The 23,625-nt window shown below is 35.4% G+C and overlaps 1 pseudogene; it reads left to right on the top strand.

The window, feature by feature from the left end:
* Window positions 1-17,868: 17,868 nt before the first annotated feature.
* Window positions 17,869-19,825, top strand: LOC102494098 (WW domain-binding protein 11 pseudogene; annotated as a pseudogene).
* The last annotated feature ends 3,800 nt before the right edge of the window (window positions 19,826-23,625 follow it).

Raw genomic sequence — 23,625 nt, 5'->3', positions numbered from 1 at the left:
ACATTAATACATATATAATATACACATATATATTATATGTATGGAAGGAGAGAAGCAGAGAGATTGAAATAATTTATTATAAGGAATTGACTCATGTAATATGGAGATATGCAAACCCAAAATATGCAGAGCTCATGACTATTACAAGCAAGCTACTGTAGAGTTATGAAGAAGCAATATCCCAGTACCAAAGTTGTCAGATAGTAGAATTCTTTCACTGAGGGGACAGTCAGGCTTTCGTTCTATTCACACTTCCATCTGATTGGATGATCCTCACACATATTGTGAATGGCAACCTGCTCTACTCAGTCTACCTATTTAAATGACAATCTCATGCAAAATATCTTCACAGAAATACCCAGAATACCATCTAGGAGATGGTGTAATGGTTATATTGCTGGACTCCTCCATAGCCAACCACAGTTTGAGTCCTGAACCTGGTGAATTGAAACTCAACACTGGATGTGTGTGCATGCATACTCAAAAGCTTCAGGGGATGGTCTCTCACTTTCTATCTCACTGTTTCTTTCTTTCTTCAGCAGCAAGCACCCTATAGCAAAAACCTAAAAAATAATTTTAAAAGGTTTCAAATTTAAACTGTTTGTCAGTATTTACCTTATGGATAGATAACAGACAAAGGCCCAAAGGATCTGGTTTCTAATCTGGGGATTTTGACATCTTGATCAAATAGATTTAATTTTAGAATACTCCCTTATGAAATTGTTAAAAGAAAGATATGATCTCTAACAAAAAATATGCTGTTTTGAGATTCTGTAATTCCACCACATAAGCTAGTAGCCTGCAGCTTTAAAAAGAATAAAAGGGAATTATTTACAAAACAGAAGATTCTATTTAAAAATCAAATTACTATTTCTTAAAAAAGATAAAATAGAGCAACTCCATCCTATATTTTCCCATTATGTCAATTTATATCCTGAGTATGATGTTCCCATTGCTTTTGTCAGTAATTACTTTAACAAATATTCATTGAGTCCAGGCACTCATTCCCATATATTTCAATGACCTGACTTTTACCCTTTGGTAGACAACTGTAATTGCAGCGCAGGCTTCTTTTCTTCTCTTTCTTTCTTTCTTTCTTTCTTTCTTTCTTTCTCTCTCTCTCTCTCTCTCTCTCTTTCTTTCTTTCTTTCTTTCTTTCTTTCTTTCTTTCTTTCCTTTTTTTTTTTTCTATAGGTTTATTGCCAGAGAGCATGGGTACTTACCAGAGACAGAAAGACATAGTGAGAAAAAAAGGGAGAAATCACTCCCTCCACCCCTCCCCCACACCCATGCCCCCACATATTCAATGTGATTCTCCCACTCCCCATTTTCCTGGGGGGGCGGGGAGGATGGCCATGCTGCCTTGGCCTCTCCTCTTCTCCTACTGCAATGCTGGGCATGCCTACATCTGCTTCTAGTGTGATTTTCAAGGCCACACCATGGTCAGTCATGTGGGAGTCCAGTGCCTTAACCACCACATCACTTGTTGACCCTGCATCTCAGGCTTCTAAAAAAGAGCTAAAACAATTTTATGTTGTCTAACTAAGTTGATGAAATAACCTGTAAAATCATGTGACTATTATACTAAAAGATATATTAGACCCTCTGATATTGCCAAGTATTAAAATAACTTTTTAAAAGAACAATGCTATTTACCTTGTTTCTTCTTTCTATTGCTATAAAGATTGACCCTAAAAAACTCAAATTTACCAGAAGGAAAAAATTTTTAAATAGTACAATGTACTTCTAATAAAAAGAGTGTTGATAACTGTCTTTTACTCAATATAAAAATTCTCGTTTTCTTTCATGCTGGTAACAACAGAATAAAGAAGAATGGGTTAATTATTTTACACAAAGAAACTGTGTATTATAATCTACTAGCACAATGAAAGAAAATTGCAAATGAGTGTACATACCTGATGTATCTACCTCCAGGACTTGAGTCAGACATTGTAAATTATTAGTTTATAAAAACATGGACAGGACCAGCAAATGGTATGGAGTTTAAGGTGGCTGAATCCCACATGGCTGACTGGTCAGCTCAAGTCTCAGACCCAGCGGCTTGAAAAGTACATGTGTATACATGTCCAAAATTCCAAGAGGAGAGTGGAAAAAGAAATGCAACATGACCATCCCTCCTTGGGGTGATTTTTCACATTCCCTTCCTCTGTCTTTCTCTTTCTGTGTCTCTCTACCAAGCAGATGTGCCCTATTGCAAAAAAAAAAAAAAAAAAAAAAGGAAAGAAGAAGAAAGATTGATATTTATTACTTTTAAATATACAAATGTAACAACAATAAACAGTACTTTCTATGCTACTGTACACTATATTTCCTACATTCATAATTTCATAAAAGTCATTTAATATTGATTTATTGTATCTTTTTTCTTGTTGAAAATTATTAATACAAGTTTGTACTTATGTTTATTCTCAAAGGACTCCATTACTGTGTATGACTGTTAGAGCACATTCTTTGTAGTCCTTTTTTTTTTTTTTTTTTTTTTTTTTTTTTTTTTTTTTTTTTTTTAGTTTTTTGTCTTACAGCATGTGCACCCCCTGGAGAGAGACAGATACAGAGACAGTGAGAAGGAAAGTGAGAAATCACCCCCTAGGGTGATGGCCATGCCACAATCCCTTCTCCTCCACTCTCTTCTTGGGATCTTGGGCACACATACACACACGCCCATCATGAGTTTTAAGCCACCAGATCTGGGACTGGAACTACAGTCAGCCATGTGGGAGTCCAACAACATAACCAGTATGCCATCTGCTGCCCCCTATAGTCCACTATTAATCTTCCTTACAAAAATGATATAGTGCTCTTTTTACTAGGGATAGGGCTGTCTTATAATTGTCAGCACAATTCATGACAGGTTGTCTCACCCCGATACTCAGTTCTTATGTGCTTATCAATAATCATATAAATAACTTAAGACAAAGCCTATTATAATTTAGAGACATGTCTGGGGGTTGGCCCAAAATAAATTTATTTAAAATAAAGACATTTTTATTTAAGTAATACACATCCTTACTTCTCAAAGTATGGGTACAATAGTTATAATTGAATCACTTGGGATCTCATTATAAATGAAGACTATCTGGACCACACAGACCTACTTAATCTGATGTGCCTTTTACCAAGATCCCTAAGTAATTTATATGTACATTAAATGGTGAGAAGTGCTCAACTACACTAATGACTACAAAAATCAACCCTGATCATCATAATTGGTCTTAAAACAGTGTTTTATAAACTGGGTTCCACCAAAAGCCTTAAGTTTGAAGCAATGTCTCACTGGCTACCATGAAAAGAAAGAATTCTAACTAAGCAATTCTACCCTCAGAATTAAATTATAAAAAAAGATTCCAAATCAGTACCAACAGTGAAAATCATTTATACTCAACATTTACCTGGAGAACCCTTCAAAAAAAGTAATCACACTCAAATGATATCTTTATTTATTTTAAAAGAATTATTTAATTTTATTTATCCATTCATTTATTTTAATTTAGCTGGAGAGAGAGACACAGAAAGTGAGAGAGATGGAAAATGAGAAAGCAAGCTACCAGGTCCAGGACTCAAACTGTGGTTGGCCATGTGGGAGTGTCCAGTACCTTAACCACCATGCCACCTGCTGGTCCCTCAAATGATATCTTTTAGATCAGTTTTTTTTTTTTTTTTTGACTGAGTGCCATTGAACTAATTAATTTGCATTTGTATACAATATTGTATGTCTTTATGCATTAAAATCATATTTGGCTCTGTATGAAAGAGAAAAAAGAATGACTTGTCTAATTCAAAAACATGGCACAGGCTTAGAATCATATCTTCCTCCTCACCAATTTCAATAGACACCCAGCATTTTTCCTGACCACAATGGCAGCCAGAATTACAAACTGCAAGTCAGTTCATTATTCTTTCTTTTCCTTCTTTTTTTTGGGCTCAATTGAGCATTTGCTAATCTAATTTAAAGTACCAACTTAATTGAATTCTACTTAAAGTTTGTCTTTAAGGTACTCATTAATTATGGGAGGTTGAGCATAGTATTTGTTTGTGTGTTCATTGCAAGAGGGTGCATGTGCTGACCAGAGAGACAGAGAATGAGAAAAGAGAGCATTGCAAGAGGGTGCATGTGCTGACCAGAGAGAGAATGAGAAAAGAGAGCGAATAAGAGAGAGAGAGAGAGAAAGTACCCTCCTCCAAGAAAGTGTGCCCACTTCCCCTCCATTCCTCCATCCTGGTAGAAATTTTGGGATGTGCACACGTGCTTTGCTTATTTCTCAAGCCATTGGGGTGGGAATTTGAACAGTGATCAGTTGTGTGAGATTCAGTTCCTTTAACCACTAGACTACAGGGCTGAGCCTAGCAAAATTTTGAAATAGATGAACAGGTAAATCTACCTCCTTTAACCTGTTATATCTTGACCCTAAATTTCAGTTCGTATTAATATATTCAAACAAAATTTGATTTTTTGTTATTAATAGAGCTATTTTAAGTTATGAAGGAGAAGATATGGAGGAGAGGAGAGGACCAGGGAGCATGCAGATGGCATCTATCAATGTTAGGTTTTACAACTTAGTTTACAAACTAACAGATAAGATAGAATTCAGAATTTTTTGAATACATAAAAGGAGGCTCCTGAGATATGGAATTCTGACCACAGATATCACTAACTTAAAGATGATGTGATGAAAAAAAGAAAAAAGAAAAAAAAATTCTCACCTCCAAAATCAACCAGGTAATGTACTACTCCACAAGATGAGGATATACAAATTCTGGGTGTTAGGCAAATGCTAGCCTCTTCATGCAGTGGGACGTGACTGCGATGACCCTCAGCAGTCCGGCAGACAGGGGGCACATGTAGTCCCAGGGTTGTGATCTTGCACAGAGCCTGATGCTAATGGACTGTTTTGTATGCACAGATAAGGCAGCCCTTTGGGAACATTCATAAATAATAGGAAAGGGGTGAACTTTGAATGAGCTGTAGGAATTCTATTACCGATAATTTGATCATAAAATAGCAATAAAACTTTATTTTATAATCACTGAGAGTTGGCGAGCACTGTGACACCTGGGTTACAAGAGATAATACTCAAGTGTGAGAACTAGCCTACTGCTTCTTAGGTAACACCTGTCCCAACCTGCTGCTCTTATTCTCTTATTTGATTGGAGAGCATACTTGCTCTAATTTTAGATAAGATGCTTTATTAATAGGACAATATCAATCCCAATAGATTTTCACCTGATTGGACACTCACTTAATCAAATGAATATTATTCTTACTTGAGTCCTAAACACATTGAAAAGATTAAAGAGAAGAATAAGGTTTCTTTTCTCTTGGGTCTTTGAAAAGGAAAAGGAGAGAAGAAAGAAAAGTACAGTTCAATTGGAAACATTCTTAAACATCGTATATTTTTATCATTAAGCCAACAACATGCTTATATACATGGGCAAATTAAATAAAAAGATATAAAAGGAAAAGTTCATGAAAAATGAAATTAAAGTACAAGTGAACTATTTGATTACATCTCACATATAACAGAACCAAATATAAATACATTTATGTAGAATTCAGAATCACAAGAAGGAAGTCCACAAAGCTTAGTTATTAACAAAATTTTAATTTTGGCTATGAAAAATTCCAAAGAGAGATCATACTGAGTTCATAAGGAAGAAATATACATTTAATTTATATCATCTTATATTTTATTATTTATTATTTATAATATTGTACTACATCTACTCTAATTGCATCTTAGAATAAATATTGTAATTTCTCATTTCTAATTGGGAGGACTGTGTTATAACAAATCAGTTGTATTTGACTTGTAAACTCTCACAGGTTACATCACAATGAGGCAATTTCAAATTCACTGTTTCTTTCATGATCCATTTTGACTCATCCTTTTTTTCTTTTTTCTTTTTTTTTGGAGAGGGTTTTGCTATAGGGTACGTGCACTCGCCAGACAGACAGAGAGAGACACAGAAATAGAAAGTGAGAAATCACCCCCCCAGGGGGGGATGGCCATGACGCAATCCCTTCTCCTCCATTCTCCTCTTGGGATCATGGGCACTCACGCACACGCGCCTGGCGTGAGTTTTAAGCCACCAGGTCCGGGACGCGAACCGCGGTCAACTACGTGGGAGTCCAGCGACATAGCCATTACGCTAACTGCTGGTTCCCCTGACTCATCCTTAATGTTGATGTGTGAGTGTGCTAATAATATTGTCTATATTTTCATGAAATGTTGGCTCATTGAGTTTCATTTTGCTTTTAGGAAACATAAAAAGTATGAAGAAAAAAACTTGGTTTTGAGATTCAAGCCAGCTGTGTAGTACTTTGAAGAGATTTCAGAAATGACAGAACCAGAAAATAATAGGGCTGAAAAATCAATCATTTAAGGCACAATGGAATAAATTGAAAGGATGTGATAAGAAATATAAACAATTAACAGGTTTTAATAGCCAATCTAAGATAAAGTAAGCCATAATATTTTGGCGAATTATAGAAAACAACTTAAAATAGCTTTAATATTTTAATAATAGATTTAAGTGCTAAATTTTATAATGAAACAATAAAGAACTAAATGAATAAAGTTAATGTTTCAACTGAAAATGTCAGATAAAAAGCAATTCAGAGCTAAATAAAAAATCGAAGTTAAAAATACATTTTTTTTCTATCTGTAAGTTAAAAGCGTTTAAGTACAGTTGAGCTCCGACTCTATAATGACTGTGTCTTTTTATTTTTCCACTTGAACTTAATGGTGTAAGGATCATTTATTGCTATCTTTTACAATGCAGGCTGTTATAACAAAGGACCATAGGCCAGGTGACTTAACAATAGAAATTTATTTCTCACAATTCTGGAGACCCAATGTCGAAAGTAGGATACAAACATGGCTGAAATCTGGAGAAGGCTCTCTTCTGAGTATCAGACTGTTCTCTTCACAACATGGAGAAAGGTAAAGAGTTCTCTGGTACCTTTTAAAGGGCACTAATCCTATCTATTACTTTAATTCCCTTCCAAAAGCCCCATCTCCTAATATTATTATATTACAGGTTAGAATTTCAACATGTTCAGTCCATAGGAGTCACCTTTAAAATAAATATTATAAAATGAATTTATAAAAGTATATTGGTCAGATCTTCATTAAAAGATTGGGAATGCTGCTTTTGGTTAATAAGTTGAAAATCAATAAAAATCAAGTCCTCAAAATGTTTAAAATTTCTTGATAGGTCTCCACTTCAATATCAGACCTGCTTTCAAAAATTTAATTGAGGCCAGCAGATTGCATAGTGATTAAGATGCTAGATTTTCCTGGATCAGCAGTTGGCATAATGGATATGTCGCCAGATTCCCATGTAGTTGATTACGGTTCAAGTCCTGGACCTGGTGGCTTAAACTCACTCCAGGCACATGTGCTTGCATGCCCAAGATCCCGAGAGGACAATGGAGGAGAAGAAATTGTAGCATGGGCATCCCCCCGTGGGTGATTTTTCATTTTTTGTCTCTCTGTATTGCTCTTTCTGGCGAGTGCACGTGCCCTATAGCAAAATCCTGTCAAAAAAAAAAAAAAAAGAAAAAAGAAAAAATGCTAGACTTTCCACATGGCCAAACGTAGTTCACATTCTGTATCTGGTAGCTTGCTTTCTATTTCTCTCTCTCTCTTTTTCTCTTTCTCTCTCTCTCTCATTAATCCCCTACAGCATGTGCCCTTGGGGAAATGAGAAATTTCACTATTTCCTCTAGCAAATTAAATAATAATAATAATAATAATAATTGAAACTAAATTAATGGTTCTTAAAAATAAATGATTAAATTATTATTACATAATATTTATGTTGATTTTGATGAGAAACAAAAGCTGATTGCAACAACACCATTATCAAAATTTGTTTTAAGCCATTTGCCTGTACAGGGATAAATATGTTATCCTAATTAGCTGTGGTAGATAATATTTATATTGTTTTAATCAGAAAAAAACAGTGTTTTCTCTTATTCTATTTACTTGATAACTAATGGTTATTGAATAAAATTAAGTGGAAGTTATTAATTCTGTCTAAAAAATCTTAAAAGAGTAAAAATGTTTATATATATAGATATAAATATATAATGTATTTATTTATATATCATATAAACATGTATATGATATTTTGAAACTTAAATGAAGAATATCAATATAAAAATATTATTTGCTGCCCCAAAAAAGGAAAACACATAAATAAATGAACACAACAATCTCAGGTCCAAATTTGACAGGTTTCATGACAGGTCTTAATGACAATCCTAGCAAAAATAATGTGATAGTTTAAGCATCTTTCTTTTTAACTTGAAAATCGGCAAAGAGAAGTCTGCCACTTGTACTATAGATCAAAATGTAGCTTAAAACACCATGTTTTATGGACCTAGCTTCAGTTTTACTAATTATAATATTAAAGCTATTTAATTTTTTTCAATAAATCAGTTAAAAGTGAGACCATTCAGAACACATCATCTTATCTCTAGATCTAGAGAAAGAATTTCTATGTAAGAATGTTTTATCTTAGATATCTTCTTTTGATTTAAAATGGTGAAAAGTTTTTATTGCTCAAAGCAAAATGCACCCATAAATCTAAGTGTATTTTAGCATGATGTGGAAGATAGGGTTGGTTTTGAAGCATGGAATTGGAGAGAGAAGACATTATAGCTCAGGAAAAAGAATAGTCCATAGCAAAGTAATTTTGTACTGCAAACTATTTTCAGAAAATGACAGAGTGCCGAAGAAGCATGAGAACAAGAAGAATACATATGAGTAGATCAGCTTGGACACAATGCTAGGTAAAAGCAAGGTATTTGCCATAACAGAAGGCCTTTAAATGTGTGCATAGAGTTACTTTTTTAAACCACAATCTACTTTAGTTACATTTACAGATATTATCAGTGTACAAATACAAACATAAAAGTACAAACATACAGACAAATCTGGCATTTGAATTCTTTTAAAAGTAGAACTCACTTTGGTTCAGAAAAATACTGTAACATGACATAAGGATTAAAGGAGGGCATAATGCAAAAACACTGAAATTTCTTGCATGTTTAGAAGGTAGAGATGTGTTATTTCCACTGGTTATGGGTCGTGGGTGTAGATAGGAGAAGAATAAAAAGACAAATGAAACTTCAAGAAAGCTTCAAAAAAATGAAAAAAGAAAAGAAAGCAAGGTCATGACAGATTGATGTGTAATATAAGGTGGTATAGCTTTGGAAAATGTGAGGTAATAGGGTTCTTTAGGGGAAATTTTGGACATAAATATATTTTTATACATGTGTTTTTAAACTCTGATTTCCATGCAGTATAATGTATCAAACACATTTCTTCCTTGAAATAGCATTGGCATCAAATTTGTATGCAAGCTACACTTTTAGAAATACCTTCTATTGTGAGTGTTCTGACACTTTTGGATATACGTATCCACTCACCGAAATAAAATGGTTCTCAACTTTGCATTCAAGCAGCACTCCAAGAAACGTCTTATACATACACATGTATCTTAGTACATTCCAATGTGTTTAAAATGTTGCAATATCAATTTCTTACCCTCCAAAGCTTTATTATACTCAGTGGCTCTGCTCATCAGTGCAATTTTTGTAGTTGTTTGGAAAATTGGAAAAAATGTTCATCAGTACCTTGTCAGACTATGTTAAAATATAGAGTCAATCTATATTCAATAAAAGAGTTTTAACCAAATATTAACCAAGAGGGCATAACCCTTCAGATCCTAGAAATTAACAAAAATATACGGATACCAAAGTGTATCCCAACTTTTCCAATAGGGTTTTAGGTGCTTTTACCATGCTTTAAAACACAATATTATGCCTTGAGTTACAAACTAGCAGTTTATTTTCCCACTGCATCGGATTAATTTTACTTTAACTCGAATAACATGTTTGTCTATTTTCACTAATTTGCTTCCCTCTAAATTATTAGTCCTCTTGCTATTTTACTGTTTTAGAAAACTATTTTGTACCATCTATAAGTGCGTGTAACTCCTGTAGATCAAAAGTCTAGTCTGTGACGAATGTTCAATTTCAGTTTCAAATGACTTTTCTCTTAGTTTCACCATCTGAATTGTTGCTGTCTAGATTTTGATCAAAGATTACCTGGGCAGTCAAAATTGAATTATAATCATCATAGCCCACCGAAATAGATAATAGAAGGGACAAATAATGTTCTTTTATTGACTCAAATATATGGTCAGTTTCTAAAAATGAATTGACCAAAAACAGATTAATAAGAGAAAAGAGAAAGTTTATTCATGAACCTGAGGGTGCACGGGCAGCTTACTCACTAAACAGCCAGATATAAGGGTTTATGTATCATCATAATAAGAAAGAGGTTAAGATTCTAGGGGAAAACAAATGGTGGGAAACTAATGAGAAACAAGTCCAGGGAAATAAGTGAAAATGATGGAAATTTTGATGAGGTTTCAGCTGTGATTTCCTCATCCAAGTGTGAGAGGTCTGTGTCCTTTCTGAGTATAAGCTTCCAAAAAGGGGAATTATGATGGTTTTATTTTTGGAAGTCTTTGATTAAGTCACCTAAATAAGCTTACACAAGTTTTGATATTGCTGTTGTTCGCAGCTGTTGTTTTCATCTTAAAATTATCTTCATCTCACATCAGAGGGTCCAAGTAGGTCTCTTTGCAGATGATATAATCTCAGACTAGCAGGGAAAATAAATAGATTATCTACCAAATATTGGTAAAAACACACTTTATTTATTTTCATTACTTCTTATTAAATCATATTACCATGATTTAGAAACTACTGGAACCTAGCAACTGAGGGCAGTTGCAATTTCTCTTTTATTTTTTATCAATTGATTGATTGATTGATTGTTATAGAGTTTGTTCATTTTGCCAGATAGAGACAGAGAGAGAGAAAATGAGAATTCTCCCCCCCAGTGGAAATGGCCATGACACAATCCCCTTTCCTACAATCTCCTTTGGGGATTTTAAGCACACACAACACACACACACGCACACACACACACACTCAATATGTTTTTCACGCTGCTGGTTCTAGAACTCTGACTCAACAGCTGGCCAGGTGGGATTCAATGCTTTAACCTCTGTGCTACCTGCTGGCCCAGATCATTTCAGTTTAATTTCTACATAGTGCCAAACGAACCCTGGCTTTCTGACTCACATGTTGTGTTACTTTATGGGTATTTCCTAACTCTCTTGAGTTTTAGTTACTTATTAAGAAAATAAAAATATTATAGTAAGAAACAACATAATGAGGACTAAATAAAATATAAAATAAGCATTTTAAATTTAAATAAGATACTAAAAATTAAATTTAATATCAAATAATTTGTGCAAAACATTTCTTAAAATAACCATTTCACATGTTTTTTCTAATACTAAAGAATTGAATATGGTTTGCATATATTTATTAGAACTTTATTATCATGAAAGGTTTACATGCAAGAGTTCCATTTTCAAATGATTTTGTGAAGAGCCAAAGGGACTTAGGTCCCAAAGAAACAAACCTAACTTGTGAAAATTGTATTATAAATGCAATCATATCAAATCTCTGAAAATTTACCTAAAGGTATGCAGAAAATATTTATTTTAAAAATGTCTACTGAATCTTAGTAAGAACAGTGGCATTTAAACAATCTGCCTTTTTTTGTTCAGCCTTCTAGCCTAGCATGACAGAAATTCCACTCTGGGTTGATACAATCCTAAACATAAAGCTTCTCCTGACAGTTTATATTTGAAGTCCATGGTATCCCCATGAATGGAGCAGACAGCTAGTATTGCTCATCCAACCAACCTACCAACCTACAGAGGCTTAATTATAAGTGAAGGTACTCAAGAGTTTGTAAATACCCCTTTCTTGACCCAATCCCCACTTGTGGAGTTGAGGCTGTACCCTAGATGTGGCAGGCTAAGGATACATGGGTCTCTGGTGCCATCATATCAACTTGCTCAGAGGGCAAAAGTTCCCACCCAGGAGAAAACAACGAGAACACCCATCACCCTCACCGTGTGTCTAACTTATATCCAAGTAATGTCACTCCAAAGAAGCACATCCTTGTCTCCACACCCAGCTCCAAGCTAGTATTTCAGACATTTTGCACAGGGGTGAAAGGAAATTCATAAGAACATTGAACTCTAATGCAGTAATTACCACTTTAATGACTTACAGCATGAGGGCAAGGAGGGCAATTTGTAGCATCAGAAGTCCATGGAGGGTCAGGTGGTGGTGCAATCATAACACAAATGACCCATATGGGAAAGGCCCTGGACTTGTGTCCTAGAACTTCCTGAGTACACTGGGCACATGCACACATGCCCATGATCCAGGCCAGATGAGACTGGAGGTGAATGCAGCATGAGAACCCTGGTAGAGTACATGTCTCTTACTCTCATGAAAGAAATATAACCTTGGGACCAGCAGTTAGCATAATGGCTATGTCGCTGGACTCCCATGTAGTCGACCGTGGTTCACTTCCCAGACCGCATGGCTTAAAACTCACGCGGAGCATGTGTGTGTGCATGCCCAAGTTCCTGAGAGGAGAATGGAGGAGACAGAATTGCGGCGTGACCATCCTCCCCGGGGGGTGACTTCTTGCTTTCTGTCTCTCTGTCTTTGTCTGTCTGGTGAGTCTACACGCCCTATAGCAAAAACCTCTCCAAAAAACGAAAAGAAAAAAGAAAGAAAGAAATATAAACTTAAAAAAAAAAGCCAGAAGTCCATGAATATTTGAAAGCTGGCATGGACTATTAAGAGACCACAGAAGACACGAGCAAAGATTGCTAATACCTCTACAATGAGGAGGGCTTGCAGGGTGAGGAAGGGAGAACATACAGGAGTGCCATGCTGTGTTGCAATTAGGCAAGATTCTAGAGCATTTTGTTAGAGGGGCTCCATTTATGGTGGGCTGATGGCACGTAAAAGCATAAATGGTCTTAAGTAAAATTTGTCAGTGAGAAAAATGTTGTCCTGTCTTGAGGTCAGTTTTTACTCTTTAATTATGAATAAATGAGTCTAGCTATTATTATTTTGACAACTTAATTGTAGCTTAATCACTATGATTTTTGTCTAAAATACAAAGCTTTTACCTCTTATTATGTGTCTATTCTTCATAACTACTACCTGTGGTCCAAGTTTTTGAGGGGAGGGTATTTCATACACACTAATTAAGATATGATAACTTTCCAAACTAAAAAGTTAAAGTGTTAAACCTGAGGAAAGTCAAAGTTTTCCTTTAAAATACATTTGATAATTATGACTCTCTGCTTTCGTATATATGAGCACTATTCATAATACATTCTGTTTATGTTGAGGCAGATTTTATTATTATTTTAGAGGCTTGCATAGTAAATATTTTTCTTTAAATATTTTATTGATAATGTTAAATATTTTAAATGCTATAAGAAACTATAAGATCAATTATTTTAAAATATCTTTTTTATTTTAAACAACAGAGTATATCCTAACTTGTAGTCTTTAAAACTATATAATGCCTGGGGCCAGGAGGTGGCATGGTGGCTAAGGTGTTGGACTCCCACATGACTGACTGCAGGTCAAGTTCTGGACCCAGCAGCTTGAAAATCACCATGAGATTTCTTACTTTCTGTCTCTCTGTTTCTCCAGCAAATACATGTACCCTGTAGCAAAAATCTCTCTCAAAATAAAACAAACAAAAAATATATATATAAAAAAATTGCACTGGGTGAATTTGCATGAGTGCACAAAATCCCAAGAGGAAATAGAGAAGGGATTACAGCTTGGCCATACCCTCTGGGAGGAGGGTAATTTCACATTTTTCCTCTCTGTCTCTCTCTGTCTCTCTGTCTCTCTGTCTCTCTGTCTCTCTCTCTCTATATATATATATACATATACAGACATATATACACACACACACGCACACACACACACACATATGTATAATGCCTAATTTAATTGTATGGTTTTCTTTTGTTTTTGTTTTTTGTAGTTTGCTATATGGAGCACGTTTTTTGCTGAACAGACAGAGGGAGAGAGACAGATTATTCCCCATGGGAAATGAACATGCTGCAATCCCTTCCTTCACCTCCATTCTCTTCTTGGGGTTTTGGGCACACACACATACGTACCCAGTGAATTCCTGAAGCCACTGAGTCTAGGACTTGAACCACATTATCATGATTGTGGGATCCAGCCACCTCAACCATTGCGCCACGAGCTGACCCAACCCAATATAATTATTTTTAATTTCCATGTATTCACTACATTTTTACTTGTTTCAAAGCATATTAATATTTGTATATGTAGGCCAGTGTGTAATTATTATGCAATATTTGGATCTGACTGTCCAGAAGTATTAACACAGTCTCACTTCTAGACCTTTATTTTCTTCTGTTTAATGGATTATAGAATATCAGATATGTCATGAGCTATATGCTAATGCATCAAGTTCTGTTGTTCTAATGCACAAATTAGAGTACTATTCAGACATAAAACAAACAAACAAACAAAAAACAAGACCCTGGCTTTTGACAGAAAGTGGATAAATATGGAAGATATATGGCTGAATGAAGTAAGCCAGACTATGAAGGAGAGACATTGTATAACTCCACTTAATATATACCAACAGTCTGCACTCTGTAGCTGAAGTTGAATAACTAGAGGATATAGAAACATAGAAAATGGTTATAAATACCAGATACAGTATGGAAAGAGGGTGAGTGAAGGAGAGTCTGAGGAATGACATTAAGGAGAAAAATAGACAGGCAAGGCATTATGGAACAAAGAAACGTGTTATTGTATGTTGAAGATAATATGTATAGTATTCTCACTGGATTGGTGATAAATGTATATATGTTGCAATATTCACTTTGTAAGCTAAGTGACATATGTGATTGAATGTATAAAATAAATTGAAATAAAAATATGAAAAAAATATAAAGTATAAACAATTTTTTAAAAAGAAAGAAATGTAACTAATTTCTCTTAATCATCTTTGGATGAGGCGAACGTGGACACATTTTTAGTGAGACTTGCCTCCCAGCACTGAGCTGACTGCTAACACTTGCTCAGCCATTTCTATCCTCAGTCTCTTCTCCCCCGCTGTGCTTTGTCATTGCTGTTATTAAGACAGGAAGGTCCATGAAATTCCCGAAATTATTTTACTTGTAGAGTTTGCAGAGTATAATTTAGGAGAGTAGTCCCGGATTGCCTGAAACTAGAACCACAGAGCTGTAATTTAGGAAATGTTTGCACCTGGGAATTAAATGAAGATGGATATTGAATATAATGCTTTGAAGAGGCACTTGGGTTGTAGGTACCACTTTGAGAAAGAGAAGAGATGGTATTTTACATTCCTTGTACAGATGGAAATTATACGAAGAGATGCCAACTAAAGAGAAGTCAACACTGGCTCAAATAAGAGAAGAAAAGTACTTCTATGGTAATAGATACAATTGATCTGTCAAACAATTTAAAATAGAGTTGAACTCAATCACTGCAAGACACACAGTACAGCAGTTATATAAATACAGCTTTCGAAACGGTTTATGAAAATACATATATTGGATTCTCAAAAACTTATTTTAGATGTGATTATAATATGCAATGGAAACATAAATCAATTAAATATTATGTTAGTGTTTCCCTAAACTTTTAGAAACAGCACATATATGTTGAAAATATAATTTAATGATTCTTTAGGGAATAAAAAAAGTTAATTTCCCTACCAACAATATAATGAATTTTTCTTATTATAAATAAAATACCATATTTTTACAAAAACTTCTAAAATATGAAGTATTGCAAGTCAGTATTAATATTAATGATTAAGAATTATAATGTGTATACTATTTTCAACTGGACTGGTGAGAAAAGTATTTATGCTGGAACATTCACTTTACAAGCTAAGTGACATATATTATTGATATATATATATATATTAGTGATAAATTTACCTAGGCCCCATTATAAGAAATTACAGGCTTCAAAAAGATACTTTTTATATCTCAAAGTATTATATATATTCTATACATGTGAAAAAGGGAGACCGAGAAAGAGGGAGTGGAGGAATTTTCCCCCATTGCGAATGGTGATGCCTCAGTTCCTTGTCCATTATTTGAGAATCTGAGTGCACACTGATGGGTACAGTATGTATCTCAAACCATTGGGTCCAGGACTGAAAGTCTTCCATCAGCCATGTGGGATCTAACTACCTTAACCACCAGGCCTTGGAGCTGGCCCCTCCTTTATATTGATAATATAATTCTGATTGAAAATCTTGCTTACAGTGTTATCATTTTCACTATTGTACAATATTGAAATAAAAAGCAAGCAATATAACTCATCATACTAATAGAAAAAATGTCAAATAACTATATTTCTTTTATTGCTATAAGAGAACTAAGCACTTGTACATTCGATATATCATAGGAAACTAAATAATAAAATAGAAATTTTCTAAAACTACCCTCTACACGCACCCGTCAGTCACATATGATTCACATAACTTTACAGGTAACGCTGTTTCCTGGAGAAATCATCTTTAAAATGACATTCCAGTATAATAGGTGTACACAACTCAATTGTTTCACCGCAAGTATTTTTTAATAAAATATTCAAGCCAGCTCATGGTGTTGTGGTTGAAGCGGCTAGATTCTATATGTTCGAGACTTAGATCTGGAGACTTGGGAAATGTTTCGGAAATGCATACTTGTGTACCTAAAATTATGAAAGGAGGGAGAAATAGAGAAGAGAAATTGTGGTATGACCATTCCCCATGGGTGCTTTCTCAATTTTTCTCTCTCTCCTCTCTTTCTCTCTTGTACAAGTACATGCATACTATGGCAAATTTTTGTTAAAAAAAATGCTCAAATTGGGAACATCTTGCCTTATTGAAAATTGTTATATCTTTTAACATCACATTAATGTAGTAGAACATGAATAGAATATATACATCAATCAGTAATATTGGGGGTATATGTTCCAATTAATTTATTATAGACATGTATAATTAAAAATTTGAGGGTATTTCTGCTCGGAAGACTGTAAGAACTAACGAGATGTCAGAAATTACTCACTGTTTTTTAGAAGTAAATGTTCAATATTTTAATCCCTTTGTAAGTTCATGGAATTAATATTTCATTGAATATTTGTTTATTCCATATTCCTTATTCCCAATGTTAGCAAATAAAGCTGAACATTACTCCTGTTGAATAAGCTAGCAATGTGAAGATGTAAGAAAATATTTTACCATCTTGTTCTCAATATTTAATTCTATAAGATTTTTTCTTTCTTTCTTTTTTTCTGAGTAAGACAGACAGAAAGAAAGAGACAATGAGAGAGCATACCCTGAACAGGTTCTCTACACCCTCAGTTTCAGACAGCCACAGACCATCAGCACCTATATACCCAGCTTGTTCAGGGAGGTCTTTTGACATTAAACCTAAAACCTTCCCATGTGGGTCAACATCACATAATGTCTCATTATTGCTGTGCCACTATGAAACCTGATTATTTAAGCTTTTTATCTCTTTTCTGATTACTTGGCAAAAGTCTTCTACTGAAGAAAAACAGAAGTGGTAGCCATTAGCCCAATGGGAGTCTTATTTTCTCCTGAAAAATCCTGTTGTTAAGTGAGCATCTGGTAAGCAATTTCTAAAACAACAAATCCAGGTGATGTAATGGTGGCAGAGGGGAATGAGGTTTCAAGATGGTGGCGTCTGAGTGGTTGTCCAAGAGGCTGAGGTGAAAGCCCTCCTACAAAGTAAAATAGACCAGGAATTGTCCCTTCACTGGTTCTTGCAAACAGTGAAGTCCAACAGAAGTGATTTTTTTTTTAAATGAATAAGTGAGCTATATAGATCATCAACATGGAACAGAGATTGACATCATCCAGTAAGAGTGGGAAATTTATGAACCCCACAGACCAAGCTCAAACGGAAGCCTGGAAGAGAGAATTAAAAGAACAAAACATAACAGATGATGGTACGAGCTGCAGTTTTGAAGACGAAGGATCCCAAACAGATTATTCAGGACATGGAAAAATGTAGTGAAATGTAGTTTAGCCCAGTTCAACCACAATTAAATGAGAAAGTACTGAAAGACAAGAGTAAGAAGCTGTGTAAAACATTTGAACATATTCTACGACTCTATGAAAAAGAGAATCCTGATATGTATAAGGAATTGTGAAAGCTAGAAGTAGGATATGAACGGAAGAGGGCTCAACTTAAGTAAGAAGCTGTGTAAAACGTTTGAACATATTTTACAACTCTATGAAAAAGAGAATCCTGATTGTATAAGGAATTGTGAAAGCTAGAAGTAGGATATGAACGGAAGAGGGCTCAACTTAGCCAGTATTGCATGCAGCCGTGGATAGTATTCCCTTGCCAGAAACGCCATATGCTCCTTCCAACATCTTGATCCAGGACACTCCACTTCCTGGGGCCTGGCCACCCTCCACCCTTAAGAATGGACCTCCAGCTTGGATAGTTTCAACACATCCTCTTCTTGGACATGGTGTTCCACCTTTGCCTTCTGGTCTCCCCTGATTCACCTCCTCCTCAGGTTTTGCAGATGTATGGCCATAAAATGGGCTTTGCCCTAGATCTTACTCCTCGTAGGTGAGAGAGAGACATGTTATATAGTCCTGAACTTGCTCAGCAGGGTCACAACGATGACATTCCTGCACCAGTGAAGATGATGGCTATCCAGAGGACATGGATCAAGGTAAACATGATGACGGTGTACTGGAAGATCAGATGGAGAAACTGAGGGGGATGAATTTGTGCATCGGGATGATAGAGAGAGACAACAATGAAGGGAAAAAGTCAGGTCTGAGTGTATGATTTGCAGATATGCCTGGAAAATCAAGAAAAAAAAAAAAAGAACATGAAGGAGCTGACTCCTCTTCAAGCCATGATGCTTTACATGGCAAGTTAGGAAATCCCAAAGTAGGGACAAGAAGTAAAGGAATTTTCGGATGATGTTGATGCTGATGATTCTGATGATTCCAAAGCACAAAAGCAGTCACAAAAACAGCATAAAGAGGAATTTCACTCTGATGGCACATCCACTGCTTCTTCACAGCAGCAGGCACTCCCATAGTCTGCTCCTCCTTTTCAGATTCAGGCACCTCCAATGCCAGGACCACCTCCTCTCAGACCTTCATCTGGCCTAACTTTATGGCCTCCTGGGCCACCCACAGGCCTTTCTCCTGGGCCTCTACCAGGAACACCTCTATTTCTGAGACCACCTGGAATGCCAGGGCTCTGAGGACCTTTATCCTGACTTTTCCCTCCAGGACCACCACCACGCTGGCCTTCTGGCCCTCTCCCAGATTAACCACCAGGTCTGCCTCCAAGTCCTCCTCCTCAAGGAACTCCACCAAGGCTACCTCCCCCTGCACCTCCAGGTGTCCTTTCATTTTGTCCTGGCATGATGCGCCCACCTTTAGTGCTTCCTCTTGGACCTGCCTCACCAGTGCTTTTCCCACCAGGTCCCTCGCTCAACACAGGGGTTTTAAATGTACCACCCAACGTGATTCGGTGACTCTAGGCGGATGATACAAGTTCAGCCACCATTGAGAAGAAAGTGCCAAACCATAGATCACTAATCACAAGGCAGAGATCACTCGATTTGTGCCCACTGCACTGAGGGTGCGTTGGGGAGAATAAAGGGGCTATGGCTATTCCCCAAAGAAAGTCAGAGGATAATTCTGCTGTGCCTCTTGCCAAAACAGCCCCAAATCTGGCCCTTCTGTTTCTGTCTCAGTTCAAACTAAAGACGGTTTATGAAGCTTTCATGACAGAGGTGGAAGAACAACAGTGATCGCTCTTGATACCAGAACAGGCTTTTGTTCTTAACAGTGGTTCTTGGAAAAGAGGATAAGTTATTAAACTTAGTTGAAAGAGCTATTTCCACTGATAGGGTATTTTCTCATTTCAGTTCAAAGAATATACTAAAGTTCAGCCTTGTTCAGATTTTACTGCATATAGGAGAGGATATTTCATTAAATACATTGGTTATCAAAGCAGCACTGCTAACATCTATTCCCTTTCACACCATTTTCATCCCATTTCTCCCCCTTCTCCAGTTCTTTGGAAATTTGTAATCAGGGGAATCTTAGTTATTTATTGTTTTGACTCTCTTGTGTACTGTGGGCACTGGAATAGAGATTTCTAAAAATCCAGTTTATTTCATCTTGCCTTTCCTGTTTGAGTTATTTTTAATATTTTCCTGTAATTATTTTGTAATATTTTACTTGTGATGAAATGGATCACAATGTCACTTCCTATTACAAAGGCAAGATATGTATGTAGCAAGAGAACGTAAAATTCTTTGACTAAAATTATTTCCCACTGAACTAAACTTTGAGTGTTTCATGGAAAAAATAAATAAATGTTCTACATCAAATAAATAAATAAATAAATAAATAAATAACAAATCCATTAATTTTAATGAGAAAATGTTCGATGTATTTTATCTTCGCTCTGAATATCCAATAATGAAAATAACAAACATATAATTTAAAAGTCTGAACAATTTTCTATAGGTTATAAATATACAGTAAACAAGCAAATGGAATTTGCACATAAACTATAATGTAAATAATGGTTATTTAACCACTTAAGAGGAGATTAAGATATGAATGTGGGTCATGAAAAAGGGGTCAAAGGAATCATTCTTAGGAAAATGTATTCTCTCTGCACAATTTTCTTCATTAATTTTTTAAGCTTTTGGGATCTCATGGTTATCTTTCTCTAAAACTGCATATATAATATAGTTACAGCATAGTGAAAAAATATAGGGTAAAACAGAATAAAAAGCAGTGTTTCTGAACATTTGGAAAAAACAGAGCAGAGGTGACAAAAGAAACATTAAAGACTTATAAAAGACACCATTTATTTATTCTTCTCACATAATTTATGTACAAAAATAAAATAGTTTTATATATGTATAGAAACAAAACTAAACAATTTATTTTTATATACTTGCTATGTGTTCTATGATTTTCTTTTCCTACAAATGGCTATGCTATTTCAATTTATTGTGATTTCTCTGATAATGCTGTTTTTCTTTTGTTTTAGTTTGTTACCAGAGGATGCATGTGTTCACCACAGAGAGAGACAGAGAGAGGGAGAGAGGAATCATACCACGGTCTCTTCTCTTCTATTCTCTTCTTGGGATTTTGGTTATGGATGCTTATGTGCCCAGCGTGATTTTCAAGCCAATGGGTCAGAGGCTCAAACTGTGTTTTTCCATGTGAGAATTCAGTGCCTTAACCACCATGCCACCTGCTGACCTCAGTAATACAGTTTTAAACTGCATCTTCCTTACATTAAGGGACATTGAGCATTTTTTGGCTATTTATGTGTCTTCCTTAGAGAGTGTTTTCTTTTCAACTTTGTTTATTTAAAATGTGTGAAATGAAAAATTCATTACACTGGGAAAATAATCTTTCAAGTTACCCCATGGCAGAAAGCCACTAGCTATACAATCCTACTGTGAGGTATATCTGTGACTTTTGTCATTTTTTTCCCTAAATTTAAATGTAACAAACAGCATCATATAATCCATTAATACTTTGGAGTAATTGGAAAAACAAATACAAAACCAATACTCCTTTAGATGTATGTAAACTAAAAGAGTTATATATATATAACACCCTCCAAATGCTAAAAACAATTAAATAGAAGAGGTGCAAGATCATTCTAACATTCCCACGTTCATGCTTTATTTTTAAGCAAGAGATGAAATGGAAAAGATAAATAGCATTGTTATCATCAAGGACCGAATGGCTAGAACAAGCGAATTCTGAACAAACAGATCTTGTTAATACAAAGCTAATCTTCCTTTAGCCTCTCCACATAATTTAGTTATGTTTTTACAACTTACTAGTTTTTGTCCAATTTAGTATGTATTAGACTCTAACTGCTTTTTTTGGTACTCACTCCTTATGAGAACTCCTGTGTCACCTAAATCTTATATTGTAGTCAGTCCCTTTTTTGTTCAGCATTGCATAGGTTGTCAATCTCGCGTGGCAGACTGCAATTCAAATCCCAGCCAAGAGTCTTGGAAAACATATTAGGCACATGAGCATTAGTCTCCCACATCCTGAGGAAATGGACAAATGGAGAGGAAGGGATCAAAGCATGACCGCAGCACGTCGGGTGAGAGTGCTTTCTGTCTCTCCATCTCTCATCTCTGTTTCTCTTCTTTCTGGTAAGTGCACATACCCTCTGTGAATAGTAATAATAATAATGTATTTTAAATTTATTTTATGCTTTTTACTTATTTATATGTTGAATATAAATTTAATTCTCAGACTCAGTTCTGAAAAAAAATCATACAATCGCAAGGGGAAAGAGGATACATTATTGCCTCCCCTATAGAACTAAAGGATGATCTTCTACCTAGAATTATTATTTATTTTAATTCAGAATTAAGTATAGTATTTTGGAATACAGGTGTGTAAAACAATGAAATAACTTCTACTAGTGACTCTTAAGAAAAAGATACTAAGAAACTGCATTGTTTAACAACAAATCAGAAAATATTTAAAAGCCTTGTTCTTTAAAATCATAGGCCTTGGGGCCAGCAAATGGTGTAATGCTGATGTTGCTGGACTCTCACATGGCCGACCACGGTTCAAGTCTTGCGCCCGATGGCTTCAAATTCATGCCTGGTATGTTTGTAAATGTGCCGCAAATACCAAGAGGGACATGATGGAGAAGGATTTGCATCATGGTTGTCCCTCCTGGGGAGTGACTTCTCAGTTTCTGTCTCTCTGTGTCTCTGTCTCCGGTGAACACATTCATCCATTAGTAAAATATCTTTAAGTAATAATAATAATAATAATAATAAAATTAATAATAAAATCATAGACATTGACACACTTTGCTGTTTGAAATCCTATCATGCCCTGTAGCTGCACCATTCAGTCTTAAGTCTGGAACTGATTACACTGCTCTATCACTTTGAGCTAAGGGACAATATTATTGCCATGTTTTCTAAAATTGGGTAAATTATCTTCTCCCTTTTTGTAAATAGTAAATTCCCTTTGCATTCACTCTGCAATGTGTGTACATCCTGCTCAAGTAATCCTCAAAGACCATAATCTAAAATATGTCTTCTGTGCTTTGCAAGTGTAAAATTTGGGCTTTATTTTTAGAACCTATGGATTATCCTTATCGAGCAAGGTTAAGGAAATTGTCCACCTCTAATTTTTTAAGATTGTTCTATTCTATTTTCTTTTAGAGATAACCTAGTTTTCTCACTTTTTTCCCTTTCTTTTTTTCTTTCATATGAGAGAGAAAGGAAGACAGATAAGTACGCTCAGCTGGGTCTCATACTGCTTTCCTCCTCCAGCCAACGCCTCCAGTTAGAATCAGTGACAGGCATGACCGCATGCACATTACATATAAAGGTCAGAACAGATCAACTCAGAAACCAAATCCCTGTCATCCATATGACTTCCAGCGCTGCAGAGAATTGGGTTACCACTGCATCACTGTGTCTGCGCTGATAATCTAGTTTTAATTCATGTTAATCACAATGTAAGTGAAGACAGGTTTTTGACGTAGATATGTTTCAGTGCTATTTATGTATGCATTGTATTAAGAAACAAA

The sequence above is a fragment of the Tupaia chinensis genome, unplaced genomic scaffold (genome assembly GCF_000334495.1).
Source record: "Tupaia chinensis unplaced genomic scaffold, TupChi_1.0 Scaffold148049_1, whole genome shotgun sequence".
NCBI lineage: Eukaryota > Metazoa > Chordata > Mammalia > Scandentia > Tupaiidae > Tupaia > Tupaia belangeri.
Note: the sequence above shows the minus strand (reverse complement) of the source record. Positions and strands in the feature narration are given on the sequence as shown.